This window comes from Citrus sinensis, chromosome 2, assembly GCF_022201045.2.
Source record: "Citrus sinensis cultivar Valencia sweet orange chromosome 2, DVS_A1.0, whole genome shotgun sequence".
Classification (NCBI taxonomy): Eukaryota; Viridiplantae; Streptophyta; class Magnoliopsida; order Sapindales; family Rutaceae; genus Citrus; species Citrus sinensis.
Window position 1 is genome coordinate 18,006,123 of NC_068557.1, and position 9,842 is coordinate 18,015,964.

The following is a 9,842-nucleotide window of genomic DNA, read 5'->3' on the forward strand; positions in this document are numbered from 1 at the left end:
AAAACTTCTCTGGTACAAAAAATTGAAAGGAAAAGAGGGGTAAATGATTCATTGCTTGATAATCTATCTTGGAAATATAAAATATGTATTTATTATAAGAAAAATGTTTAAAAATGAAAAAAAAATATAAGAAAATTTTCTGTTGTTAAATATTTTCATTCACTTCAAAAAATATATTTTCTTATTTTTAGTACTTAAATTTTTTTATTTTAGCTTCCATTAATATGATTATTTAATTTAAAAATAACGATAATATTGTAAAACTATATTGTTAGGAGGGTCATTGTCTATTATGAAAATTATAGGGGGTAAGTGGTAATATATTGATTTCAATATGGGTAAATTGCATGTAATCTGGCAATACCTCCATACCCCAAATATCCCATCAGCAAAATACTTGGTGGTGTTTAGTTTAAAGAAATGATTGGAGAGGAGAGGAGAGGAGATGAGAGGAGAGGAGTGGAGAAGAGGGAAGAGGGGATTTCAATTTTCATTGTTTGGTTTGGCAAGGAATTCTAAATGGAAATGGATAGATTATTATTTACTTAGACAAATTTACCCTTTGTGTTAAGATTTTAATATTTGTTATTAAGTAAAAATAAAAAATAAAATAAATTTACAAAATCATAATAAGGAAAAATGTCTCAATTATTATTCAATTATATTATTTAGAGATTTGAATTTTTCTAGAAAAATATTAAATTATAAATTAATTTAATCTTAAAATAGAAAACTAAAACAAGTAGAATTGAAAGAAAATTTACTATGAATTGATTTTATCTTTGTTAATTTTCTACGTTTATAGTTTGCAAATAAAAGTATAAATAAATATATATCATAGAAAAGATAATCTTTATATAGTTTTCAACATTAAAATAACGAAATTCAGATTTTCCTTCCTCAATTGCTTTTATCTTTATTTTTCAGAAAAAAAATGATTAATTAATTAAGTGAAAATCTGAAGTTTCTATTTTTATGATTATATCTCTCTTGTACTGGTAATGGCCAAAAAATAAAAAATAAGATAGCCACGTACATTTTAATATGTTTACAGTAATTAAATATTATTTAGGGGACAAATATGGAAAATTACTCTCCCGTTGAGTTAGAATTCGATTTCCCCACTCATTATAGAGGAAACGGAATTCCACAATTTACATCAATTGCGAATTTTGGCCCCATTTAGGATTGAGGTTAAGCAGCTACAATATTAAAATATTTGGTAAACACTAATTGTTGTAACTTAAAATGTATGTTTACATAATTTTAGGGGAAAAATATAGAAATTTACTCTCTCGCTGAGTTAGAATTCAATTCCACACTCATCATAGAGGAAATGGAATTCAACCGTTTACAACAATTGCGAATTTTGGCCTTGTTTAGGATTGAGGTTGGATAATAAAATGTTTGGTAAACACTAGCTGCTGTAGATTAAAATCTATGTTAATATGATTTTTTACTTATATAATGAAAATTTTATTATATCTTTAATAAATTTATTATTTAAAAATTTTTGTTTACAATATATTATTAATTTTTATTTAATATTTACAATTTTTTTCCACAACAGTTATACCTTAAAAGTTACGGTACCTTAATACCAAATATGACTTCTGTAGAATTTGATTTCTCCTTCACTATTGTAAACCTAACGGTAGAAATCTGAGAGGACTTCGAATTCCTCTCCCCTCCCTCCTACTCTCCTGTGAACCCTCCTACTCTCCTGTGAACTGAACACAGCGTTGGAAGATGTGAACCAATGGCGAAATGGGAGAAGGATGTACATATATCATCTCCACGGATATAATATACCTTCTTAATACATCTGTAAAGAGTTCACGCTCGTCAATATCCAAATGCATGTCGCCAATTTCTGTTAATAAGCATGTAAATTTTGATAGGCCTATTCTGCATTTAGAAAACTGCGGTTCAAAACTTAGCCCCATTGCCGGTCCCTGCAAAAACTTAGTGTTGTTGATTTCATTTTTGCGTTGAATGTTTGTCCAAAATCTTCTTTGCCTTCTAGTCTCTTGCATAATCATAATAACCATAAATAAACAAGAGAGTTTTGGATGAATTTAACTTTAATTTGATGGGATTTTTAGTCCATTCTGCAAGTAAATATATCGAGCATTCTGTAGTGAACATAACTAAACACAATATATTTTTTTTTCAAATGCCATATATAGTAGTCACTAATTATACTATATACTTTGGGGGTGAACAATTCATGGAAACCAAAATCTTGCTTTGAATAACAAATATTGTGTTTTGGTTCAAGATGAACCGATTAAATAGCACGCAAATGGGTTTGAAATCGATGTGGGTGAGTACTTTCAACAATAAAAAGTGAACGAGGACTCAATTTTAGAGAAACAACCTCGGCCGAACCTAGGGTTTTCAATTGGGTTCTTCGGTGAAATAAGGTTAAAGAGTAATTAACTAATGGAATTTGGATGTGTGAATCAAGGGAAATGATGAGGAGTCGTATATTTTCTCGTTAATGGCTGAAAAAGCCATGAATTTCGTGTGACCGCGAGAGAGGTGGTTGTGGGTTGAAGTTGAACAGTGAGGGAGACAAGTAGTCATTTTGTTAAAAAGGCTAGCCATTGCAAATATAATAGATTCTGGATCGAAAACAACTAGCCTCTTTAAAATAAGCGGCTAGCCGTTTTCAATCAAAATGCTTTGTGGAGTAAAAAAGACTAGCCGTTTACTTTATTGTGGCTAGGCTTTTTCAATCCAGAGAGCATGCAACTCCAAACGGCCAGCCTTTTCATTGAAATGGCTAGCCATTTTCGAGAAACATGCTCTCTGGAGTGAAAAGGGCTAGTCGTTTCCCATGAAAAGGCTAGCCTTTTTCATTCCAGAGAGCATGCGAAGTGAAACGGCTAACCTCTTCATTTAAACGGCTAGCCGTTTTCGAGAAGTATGCTCTTTAGCATGAAAATGACTACTCGTTTCCTACAAAGAAGCTAGCATCTTTCATTCCAGAGAGCATGCAACTCCAAACGGCTAACCGCCTTTTCACTACAGGTTAGCCGATTTAGCTCTACATGACATATGAGCGCAATTAATTTATTTGTACACCAACCAAATATTTTCATTAATGGTGACATTAAATGCTTTAAAAACCCAACCCAAACACCACTAACCTTCTTATTACATGGAAGAACTAGCACATTTCCTTACTTGGAGGACCGGGGATGATCAACACACACCATACAATAAACTCATCCAACTGTAGTCGTTTTACCACTTCAAGTTAGTCGTTCGGCTTTTTAATTCTAAAAACTCTCCAAAATGAAATCAATTAACCACTTTAAGTGTTAGCGGTTCGCCGTTTATGCCCCAAAAATTATAATTTTATTAAAAATATTATGAAACTCAATCAAACATATTTTCCAAGATTTTAAATAATACTTGTTAATTTCAAAAATATTTTCTATTTTGTCCATAAACTTTCACAATAACTCATTTCATAAAATGATATTTTATGATAGATATAGATTTTTTTTTAATGGTACATTTATTATAACTTTAAAATACACATAGAATATTTTGGTTAATTTTTAGATATATAGAATATAACATTATAATTCTTCTAACAAAAAAATTTTTAGTTTTGAAAAATTTATTCTGGTAAGTTACATATTGCAAAATTATGTAAAATTAAATTTAATACTAAAACGATGATTTTTCATTGAGGGATTATTTTAATGTAAGATGGAAGCCAATAATTCTCAAAATACTATTAAATTAAAAGATCAACAAACTTGATATTTTGGTTCTTGATTAATTATGGAGATCACTCAAAAAAGAACAAAAAGGAAAAGAAAATTAAGCAAACATCAGTAAAAAAATATAGGACAAATCACAAGGTCGTATAAATTTTAGACCTTGTTGTTTGCAATTACATTGGTATCATCATGATTCGAGAAAAAAACCCACTACCCAATGCCACCAATATCTGAAACCAAACGAGAAAAAGAAAATGCTAATGATTCAAAATAAAAGAAAAATAAGAGAATTGCTTCTGAAATCCAGGTCCTCATTGGTATCTTCTTGCTCCTTGTCCGGAGACTGCTAATAACCGATGGCTAACTCAGTTTATAGCTGGGTAAAACTACAGATTCTTTCATGGAAGAGAAACAATGTTGGTAGTACTTGAAACTGAGAGCTGCACCCTAAAAACAAGTAAAAGAAGATATAATCCCAAGAACAAATACTGGACAAAATTGCAATTCAGATAAAATACGAGGGAATCTTCCCATTTTAAAAATTAAAAAATAAAAGCAAAATGGAGACCATATTGAAATACAAATTATAGGTATATAAAACAGCAGTTAAAGTCTTTCTACACAAACATTAGTAAAACAGTGCCAGTAAATTTCCTGGTGTTGTTTTTGCAGCATAACAGCAGCAAAACAACACCTAGAAACTTTCGGCTGTTGGTTTTGCTGCATAACAGCAGCTAAACAGCACCTACAAACTTCCATGTTTTGTTTTTGCTACATAACAGCAGTTAAGCAGCGCCTCAAGACTTCTACATGCTATTTTTGTGCATAAACAACACCAAAACAACACCCCAAAATTTCCATGTGTTGTGTTTATGTTTATTACATAACAACAGCTAATCAGCACCTGGAAACTTTCAGGTGCTGTTTTTATGCGTAAACAGTAGCAAAACAAATTGCATATTATGCTTAAAATAAAACTGCATTCCTAGCACACCATTATTGAGGAAACTAAACTCTACATATAATATAATTAATTAATTTAGCTCATCACCCTATAAGATTAAATCAATATAATTAATGACATGTTTAAAATAAAATATCTTTAAAGTGGGGAATAGATCAAAATTAAAGAACCAAGAGAAATTTATCAAAACAAATTATAAATATAAAGACTATAGCTCAAGAATCTTGAAAGAATTACAGAGCAAATTAACACACTCTTATGATACAATTAAGCAATAGTAAAGGATAGACAAATGATTAAAGTTACTATCAAATTCTCCAATTTCATATTGTGTTAAAGAGCAAGATACACCAAATAAAAATACTTGACTTGTAAATTTAATCTAAAAATAATTAAATTCTCCAAAAAAGAATTCAAAACACCTCTTCGAATATTTGAGGTCCTTTAGGAACAGCACCATAAACACAAGTATTTATAGCACTTGCGCACGACCAAAATTTAAAAGCCTTTTTCCTGAATTTGATCGGCTCAGTCTCTAGTAGGTGCCAATACTGACACTATAGCACCTTCAGCTTGATTACGAAGAACCTAAGACAGTTGCGAAAGGAAAATATGAACATGAAGTTTCATTTAGATATTTTATCAAACACTTGGAGGGCTTTAAATCTTACTTCTTCTTTTAATCAAATGCCGTCCACTTTTAAATAAACTTATTTTGAATAGGCTCTTTTTTTAAAGCAAAAAAATCTCTCAATCAAACAAAATAAAACTAATTTCCAAAATATATATGTTGAATAAAGCTATTCACCGCAAGCTTAAGGCCATGCATTACATTTCATTGAATTTAATAAGCATTCGATTAGGTTGGCATATCTATCCAGACATACACAAATAAATAAACGAAGACAAGATATATCTCGACAAAATGAGGAACAAACAATTTCAAAATCTGATTTTTAATTTTCATCCGAAAGCAAACAAACCCTAAAAATTCACACAAAAGCAAGCCCAATTTCATAATCATATTAACAAAATTTAAAAAATTGGTTCTTAGCATTTTTTGGTAGCATTGCGGCTAAGAGATTGAACGTTCATGCATGTCAGTGGTGGCTGGTGGCCGTGAGGGTTTGTTTAATGGCAAGGATTGTGGCAGCGTGAGCAAAAAAAATATTAGCAAAAAAAAAGAATTGAAAGGCTATGAAATCGGTTTAGAGTTAACCAAAATACTTGAAAATCACATTCGCCGCTGACTGTTGTGAAAGTTACGCTGCCATTGACTGTTGTGGAAGCAGAAGAGGAGAGGAATTAGTAATTAGGGATTTTGAATTTTTTTGCCCATGAGCTCGCATAAGGTGAGAGAGTGAGACTGAGTGAGCGGGGCGGGGGGTTGTTCATACGCCGCTGTTCACCGTTGTGGAAGTTGTGCTGCCGTTCATCGTGCCATTCACCGTTGTCGAAGAAGAAGACAAGAGAAGAACTAGCTTTGCGTGAGGTGAGAGCTTTTTTCTTTTTCTTTTTTTTTTCCACAAATATATAGGGCCAGTTGGGATGTGTGCCTGTTACCGTTTCTATAGGTTTCGGGTTTTGTGAAAATTTTTAATTATTTATTAATTAAACTCATCTCAACCGCTGGATTCATTATATTCAATCCAACGGTTATATTTTATGCATGTATCACATACATGTAGGTATTGTAGCATCAGCCAGAATAAAAAATTCATGAACAACTCACGAAGTCTTGAGTGTCACTACTCGCTGGAATATTAGGTAAGACGTGGACGGTGGATCGGCCTCTTAATTTGTCTAAAGACTGATGAATGACGTAGGGCATCCTTATCCTCAGGAATCAGGATACGTGGAAACGAGAAGCAAATTTGCACCGCAATTTTCAGGGCCCGCCTATGTTGCAACAGTTGCAACATACAACAACTTTTATATTTTTGTATTTGATTACATTAAGTTGCCTTATATTTTTTATAAAATTTAATAGGCATTAAAAGTTACAAACTTTTATATATAAGTCTATTTTTAGGATAAAATAGCATTTGAAAAGAATTTTAATTTATTATTATTATTATTAATATCATTATTATTATATAATATTATTGCTATTAAATTTTATTATTTTATTTATTTTAATTATTATTATTTATGATTATTACTGTCATTATTATTATTATTAAAATTTATTACTTTTATTATTTTAATTGTTATTATACCATAATTAATTCATTATTATTAATATTTATCTTGTTATGATTAAAATTATTGTTATTATTAAAATATATTAACTTTATTATTTTAATTATTATTAATTATTGTTGTTATTATTTTTATTAATAATAATATTATTAAAACTTATTAATAATTTGCCTTATTTTAATTATTATCATTATTAATATTATTATTTCAGTTAATTTTGTTGTTGTTATTATTATTATTGTTAAATTTTATTAATTTTTTGTTTTAATTAACATTATTGTCATAATTTTTATTTTTAGTTTTATTATTATTATTTTTGTTGTTTTAATTATAATATATACAAATAATATTAGAGACACAATTAATAAAGGGTATTTTAATAACTTTTAATAGTCTATTCTAATTCTAAAATAAAATAAACACATTAATGGGAATATTGTTCATTCCAATTCTGATTCCTACAGCTCAAATAAACAACTTATTCTGATTCAAATTTCTTATTACGATTCTAGCTCATTTCGATTGTTGTTTAATAAATGCACCATTAGAATGTGTTTGGAACATAGTATTGTATATTGTTATAATATTGTTCACAGTAATTTATTGTTTACCTATGTTTGGAAGTTTTGAAAGATAGATTGTAATTAATTATATAATTCACTACAATGTGCTAACTTTTGTCTTAATTGAAACATTAAATATATTTAAATTATATTTTTGTTTTTACTATAATAATTATAATATTAAAAATAAATTATATTATTATATTATATTATTATATCATATTATATTTATATATTAATAATTAATATAAAAATAATAATTAAATGTAATTAATAATAATTTTAAATAATGAGAGTAGATTTAGAAATGACAGTAATAATTAGATAATTATGAAATATTTATGAATTTGTGAAATAAATAAACATATTTATCTTTCTGAAGTTAGGAAGTAAACATAAGCTTTATTTTATATTTAACGGGTTATGGCTCTTACAAACGAGTATTGAATCATGCATTGTAATTGCCTAATATCAATAATAAAAGTCTTCTAAAAATTTCCTACTTCTTCCTTATTCATATTATTTAACAACTAAGTCAATAAATAAAATAATAATTATTATATTTTTTCCTGACGTTTCGGAAAACAAGAGGGATTGCAATGAAAATAACCTAAATAAATACATCCCTGCCGTTGCATTTATTTTTGCCATTCTTACCTTGAATCCAATGGTTAGATTACAAAAGGACAAAAGTAGTAGTATGTTGCAACTGTTGCAACATAGTCGGCCCCCAATTTTCATCTAAATTTAATCGAATTTTATCATTTAGGGCCTCACAATAAATCATTAATTTGAGGTCGTTTACATGTTACACACATGAGTTCTGCTATTTACCCCGAATCAAACCCTAAAAGTTAAACCAAAACGACACCGTTTGTTTTTTTTCTTTTTCTTTTTGCTTCTCCATAAAACGTTGTCGTTTAACCCAGGCAAAAGCAAGATAGAACGACTTTCTCTTGGTTAAAACGACGTTGTTTGTTTGTTTTTTTTTTTTTTTTGTTTCAATCGCGTAAAATGACGCCGTTTGACTCAAGCAAAGACGATGTCGAGTAGGAAAGTTTACATGGGAAAGAATACTAAACAACAAGGAGCAGTACAAGGCACAAACAAGTTGACTAATGTGGAGAAGCAAACTTTTCTTTTTACAGCCATAAAACATTGAGAGGAGATCAAAGGAACCCATCAGCAGAAGGATCAAAATCCAAAATCACATCTCAGCAAACAAGCTAGACAAATGCCATGCCAAGTAAGTGAAGTTCATTGAAAACTTTGCGGTTGATGCATTATCTCGAACCGGCTTTCTCTTCGAATTTTCGTTTCACCATAGAACCTCAACGATAGAACTTCAAATTTCTTGAATTTCAGATACCGACAGCTAGCCACATCAAATAGTAGCCTATAATTATAGAAGAAGAAGAAGGAAAGAAGTTCAAGAAATCTGTGGTGGTGGCTGGGCTAATGGTGCGTTTGATGGTGGCTATGAAAGGAAAGAGGAAAGAAGGAAAGATGAAGGAAAGAAGTTCAAGAGATTTGACGCCAAACGAAGAGTAAGAGAAAGCAGTTGGGGCTGACGTTGCTTTTGCCTTAAATAAACCAAAACGGCGTCGTTTTAGGGAGAAAGAAAACAAAAAAGAAGAAGATGAAAATGCGTTGTTTTTGCATCAGTTTCGGAGTTTGACCTGGGCAACTAATATTTTCCTACACACATTGTCTTTCTCTGACAGAAACGCCCGCATCTCCAAAAAAAAATGTGCTGATATTGAATTTTGGCTGAATTAATCATTTGCAGGTCAAGACAAGACTGAAGACAACTTATAACATATTGGACTTACTTATTTGTCAGTGAAGCCATTCTAAAAATCTAAAAAGCGAAATTCATTATTACTACCACGTAAACTTAAACAAAATTTTCATCTCAGCTTATTAGGTGATCATTTATTATGCTCGTAAAATCACAATATAAATACGAAATAGTAAGATAAATAACTACATAATACATGCTGCATCAACGTGTATAAAACAAATAAATCTTAGGGTCTGTTTGAAATTTAATAATATAAAATATTTATTTCAATTATCAATTAATTTATATACACACAATAAAAAAATTATACATACATATATATATATGTGTGTGTGTGTGTTTATAAATGTGTAAATAAATTTAGTTATTTACACTCTTACAATAATTTAATAATAAGATTTACCAAATATATACGATTACTTTTAAAACTCACAGTAATTTTAAAAATAAATTTTATTAAACATTTAGCTAGTTCTCTTCACAACTAATTATTTTTACAACCCAATTAACGGTAATTATTTTAAAAATTTCAGCATTACACGCATGAATAGAAGCCAAAATGCAGTATC

General features: G+C 29.5%; 1 long non-coding RNA gene across 1 annotated transcript; it reads right to left on the reverse strand.

Annotated features, from left to right (window-relative positions):
* Nucleotides 1–3,840: 3,840 nt before the first annotated feature.
* LOC102624185 (uncharacterized) lies at nucleotides 3,841–6,498 on the reverse strand. Its single transcript, XR_369647.4, has 2 exons — nucleotides 5,932–6,498; nucleotides 3,841–4,187 (listed from the first exon to the last, which is right to left on the reverse strand). It is a non-coding gene; the product is annotated as an uncharacterized LOC102624185 (long non-coding RNA).
* Between the last annotated feature and the right edge of the window lie 3,344 nt (nucleotides 6,499–9,842).